Source organism: Hippocampus zosterae, unplaced genomic scaffold (genome assembly GCF_025434085.1).
Source record: "Hippocampus zosterae strain Florida unplaced genomic scaffold, ASM2543408v3 HiC_scaffold_33, whole genome shotgun sequence".
NCBI lineage: Eukaryota > Metazoa > Chordata > Actinopteri > Syngnathiformes > Syngnathidae > Hippocampus > Hippocampus zosterae.
In genome coordinates, this window is record NW_026262883.1 from 82,980 (window position 1) to 88,542 (window position 5,563).

Consider the following 5,563-nt stretch of genomic DNA (forward strand, 5'->3'; position numbering starts at 1 on the left):
TCTCTCAACCTGTCCAAGAGGCCTGCTGCCCGCCGCAATCGCCGCCGGGCCGGCCCGCACCCTGCCATTGAGTCTGAACGGGAATTATTATTTTTTTATCTCTCAACCTGTCCAAGAGGCCTGCTGCCCGCCGCACTCGCCGCCGGGCCGGCCCGCACCCTGCCATTGAGACTGAACGGGGATTATTTATTTTTTTAACTTGGCCGCCGGGCCGGGGCGGGCATCGCCCCCGGTACCTCCAGCCGCTACTATTTCCGCGGGCCGTGTTCCAACACTATTCACCCCGGCCAAGAGGCCTATTCCCCGGCCCGCACCCCGCCATTGAGACTGCACGGGAATTATTATTTTTTTATCTCTCAACCTGTCCAAGAGGCCTGCTGCCCGCCGCACTCGCCGCCGGGCCGGCCCGCACCCCGCCATTGAGACTGAACGGGGATTATTATTTTTTTTAACTCGGCCTCTGGCCGGGGCGGGCTTCGCCCCCGGTACCTCCAGCCGCTTCTATTTACGCGCGCCGCGTTCCAACATATTCACCCCGGCCAAGAGGCCTATTCCCCGGCCCGCACCCCGCCATTGAGACTGCATGGGAATTATTATTTTTTTATCTCTCAACCTGTCCAAGAGGCCTGCTGCCCGCCGCAATCGCCGCCGGGCCGGCCCGCACCCTGCCATTGAGACTGAACGGGGATTATTTATTTTTTTAACTTGGCCGCCGGGCCGGGGCGGGCATCGCCCCCGGTACCTCCAGCCGCTACTATTTCCGCGGGCCGTGTTCCAACACTATTCACCCCGGCCAAGAGGCCTATTCCCCGGCCCGCACCCCGCCATTGAGACTGCACGGGAATTATTATTTTTTTATCTCTCAACCTGTCCAAGAGGCCTGCTGCCCGCCGCAATCGCCGCCGGGCCGGTCCGCACCCTGCCATTGAGACTGAACGGGGATTATTTATTTTTTTAACTTGGCCGCCGGCCCGGGGCGGGCATCGCCCCCGGTACCTCCAGCCGCTACTATTTCCGCGGGCCGTGTTCCAACACTATTCACCCCGGCCAAGAGGCCTATTCCCCGGCCCGCACCCCGCCATTGAGACTGCATGGGAATTATTATTTTTTTATCTCTCAACCTGTCCAAGAGGCCTGCTGCCCGCCGCAATCGCCGCCGGGCCCGCCCGCACCCTGCCATTGAGACTGAACGGGGATTATTTATTTTTTTAACTTGGCCGCCGGGCCGGGGCGGGAATCGCCCCCGGTACCTCCAGCCGCTACTATTTCCGCGGGCCGTGTTCCAACACTATTCACCCCGGCCAAGAGGCCTATTCCCCGGCCCGCACCCCGCCATTGAGACTGCACGGGAATTATTATTTTTTTATCTCTCAACCTGTCCAAGAGGCCTGCTGCCCGCCGCACTCGCCGCCGGGCCGGCCCGCACCCTGCCATTGAGACTGAACGGGGATTATTTATTTTTTTAACTTGGCCGCCGGGCCGGGGCGGGCATCGCCCCCGGTACCTCCAGCCGCTACTATTTCCGCGGGCCGTGTTCCAACACTATTCACCCCGGCCAAGAGGCCTATTCCCCGGCCCGCACCCCGCCATTGAGACTGCATGGGAATTATTATTTTTTTATCTCTCAACCTGTCCAAGAGGCCTGCTGCCCGCCGCAATCGCCGCCGGGCCGGCCCGCACCCTGACATTGAGACTGAGCGGGAATTATTATTTTTTTATCTCTCAACCTGTCCAAGAGGCCTGCTGCCCGCCGCACTCGCCGCCGGGCCAGCCCGCACCCCGCCATTGAGACTGAACGGGGATTATTATTTTTTTTAACTCGGCCTCCGGGCCGGGGCGGGCTTCGCCCCCGGTACCTCCAGCCGCTTTTATTTACGAGCGCCGCGTTCCAACATATTCACCCCGGCCAAGAGGCCTCTTCCCCGGCCACACTCGTCCGCCGGGCCGGCCCGCACCCCGCCATTGAGACTGCACGGGAATTATTATTTTTTTATCTCTCAACCTGTCCAAGAGGCCTGCTGCCCGCCGCACTCGCCGCCGGGCCGGCCCGCACCCCGCCATTGAGACTGAACGGGGATTATTATTTTTTTTAACTCGGCCTCTGGCCGGGGCGGGCTTCGCCCCCGGTACCTCCAGCCGCTTCTATTTACGCGCGCCGCGTTCCAACATATTCACCCCGGCCAAGAGGCCTATTCCCCGGCCCGCACCCCGCCATTGAGACTGCATGGGAATTATTATTTTTTTATCTCTCAACCTGTCCAAGAGGCCTGCTGCCCGCCGCAATCGCCGCCGGGCCGGCCCGCACCCTGCCATTGAGACTGAACGGGGATTATTTATTTTTTTAACTTGGCCGCCGGGCCGGGGCGGGCATCGCCCCCGGTACCTCCAGCCGCTACTATTTCCGCGGGCCGTGTTCCAACACTATTCACCCCGGCCAAGAGGCCTATTCCCCGGCCCGCACCCCGCCATTGAGACTGCACGGGAATTATTATTTTTTTATCTCTCAACCTGTCCAAGAGGCCTGCTGCCCGCCGCAATCGCCGCCGGGCCGGCCCGCACCCTGCCATTGAGACTGAACGGGGATTATTTATTTTTTTAACTTGGCCGCCGGCCCGGGGCGGGCATCGCCCCCGGTACCTCCAGCCGCTACTATTTCCGCGGGCCGTGTTCCAACACTATTCACCCCGGCCAAGAGGCCTATTCCCCGGCCCGCACCCCGCCATTGAGACTGCATGGGAATTATTATTTTTTTATCTCTCAACCTGTCCAAGAGGCCTGCTGCCCGCCGCAATCGCCGCCGGGCCCGCCCGCACCCTGCCATTGAGACTGAACGGGGATTATTTATTTTTTTAACTTGGCCGCCGGGCCGGGGCGGGAATCGCCCCCGGTACCTCCAGCCGCTACTATTTCCGCGGGCCGTGTTCCAACACTATTCACCCCGGCCAAGAGGCCTATTCCCCGGCCCGCACCCCGCCATTGAGACTGCACGGGAATTATTATTTTTTTATCTCTCAACCTGTCCAAGAGGCCTGCTGCCCGCCGCACTCGCCGCCGGGCCGGCCCGCACCCTGCCATTGAGACTGAACGGGGATTATTTATTTTTTTAACTTGGCCGCCGGGCCGGGGCGGGCATCGCCCCCGGTACCTCCAGCCGCTACTATTTCCGCGGGCCGTGTTCCAACACTATTCACCCCGGCCAAGAGGCCTATTCCCCGGCCCGCACCCCGCCATTGAGACTGCATGGGAATTATTATTTTTTTATCTCTCAACCTGTCCAAGAGGCCTGCTGCCCGCCGCAATCGCCGCCGGGCCGGCCCGCACCCTGCCATTGAGACTGAGCGGGAATTATTATTTTTTTATCTCTCAACCTGTCCAAGAGGCCTGCTGCCCGCCGCACTCGCCGCCGGGCCAGCCCGCACCCCGCCATTGAGACTGAACGGGGATTATTATTTTTTTTAACTCGGCCTCCGGGCCGGGGCGGGCTTCGCCCCCGGTACCTCCAGCCGCTTTTATTTACGAGCGCCGCGTTCCAACATATTCACCCCGGCCAAGAGGCCTCTTCCCCGGCCACACTCGTCCGCCGGGCCGGCCCGCACCCCGCCATTGAGACTGCACGGGAATTATTATTTTTTTATCTCTCAACCTGTCCAAGAGGCCTGCTGCCCGCCGCACTCGCCGCCGGGCCGGCCCGCACCCCGCCATTGAGACTGAACGGGGATTATTATTTTTTTTAACTCGGCCTCCGGGCCGGGGCGGGCTTCGCCCCCGGTACCTCCAGCCGCTTCTATTTACGCGCGCCGCGTTCCAACATATTCACCCCGGCCAAGAGGCCTCTTCCCCGGCCACACTCGTCCGCCGGGCCGGCCCGCACCCCGCCATTGAGACTGCACGGGAATTATTATTTTTATATCTCTCAACCTGTCCAAGAGGCCTGCTGCCCGCCGCAATCGCCGCCGGGCCGGCCCGCACCCTGCCATTGAGACTGAACGGGGATTATTTATTTTTTTAACTTGGCCGCCGGGCCGGGGCGGGCATCGCCCCCGGTACCTCCAGCCGCTACTATTTCCGCGGGCCGTGTTCCAACACTATTCACCCCGGCCAAGAGGCCTATTCCCCGGCCCGCACCCCGCCATTGAGACTGCATGGGAATTATTATTTTTTTATCTCTCAACCTGTCCAAGAGGCCTGCTGCCCGCCGCAATCGCCGCCGGGCCGGCCCGCACCCTGCCATTGAGACTGAACGGGGATTATTTATTTTTTTAACTTGGCCGCCGGGCCGGGGCGGGCATCGCCCCCGGTACCTCCAGCCGCTACTATTTCCGCGGGCCGTGTTCCAACACTATTCACCCCGGCCAAGAGGCCTATTCCCCGGCCCGCACCCCGCCATTGAGACTGAACGGGGATTATTATTTTTTTTAACTCGGCCTCCGGGCCGGGGCGGGCTTCGCCCCCGGTACCTCCAGCCGCTTTTATTTACGAGCGCCGCGTTCCAACATATTCACCCCGGCCAAGAGGCCTCTTCCCCGGCCACACTCGTCCGCCGGGCCGGCCCGCACCCCGCCATTGAGACTGCACGGGAATTATTATTTTTTTATCTCTCAACCTGTCCAAGAGGCCTGCTGCCCGCCGCACTCGCCGCCGGGCCGGCCCGCACCCCGCCATTGAGACTGAACGGGGATTATTATTTTTTTTAACTCGGCCTCCGGGCCGGGGCGGGCTTCGCCCCCGGTACCTCCAGCCGCTTCTATTTACGCGCGCCGCGTTCCAACATATTCACCCCGGCCAAGAGGCCTCTTCCCCGGCCACACTCGTCCGCCGGGCCGGCCCGCACCCCGCCATTGAGACTGCACGGGAATTATTATTTTTATATCTCTCAACCTGTCCAAGAGGCCTGCTGCCCGCCGCAATCGCCGCCGGGCCGGCCCGCACCCTGCCATTGAGACTGAACGGGGATTATTTATTTTTTTAACTTGGCCGCCGGGCCGGGGCGGGCATCGCCCCCGGTACCTCCAGCCGCTACTATTTCCGCGGGCCGTGTTCCAACACTATTCACCCCGGCCAAGAGGCCTATTCCCCGGCCCGCACCCCGCCATTGAGACTGCATGGGAATTATTATTTTTTTATCTCTCAACCTGTCCAAGAGGCCTGCTGCCCGCCGCAATCGCCGCCGGGCCGGCCCGCACCCTGCCATTGAGACTGAACGGGGATTATTTATTTTTTTTAACTTGGCCGCCGGGCCGGGGCGGGCATCGCCCCCGGTACCTCCAGCCGCTACTATTTCCGCGGGCCGTGTTCCAACACTATTCACCCCGGCCAAGAGGCCTATTCCCCGGCCCGCACCCCGCCATTGAGACTGCACGGGAATTATTATTTTTTTATCTCTCAACCTGTCCAAGAGGCCTGCTGCCCGCCGCACTCGCCGCCGGGCCGGCCCGCACCCCGCCATTGAGACTGAACGGGGATTATTATTTTTTTTAACTCGGCCGCCGGGCCGGGGCGGGCTTCGCCCCCGGTACCTCCAGCCGCTTCTATTTACGCGCGCCGCGTTCCAACATATTCACCC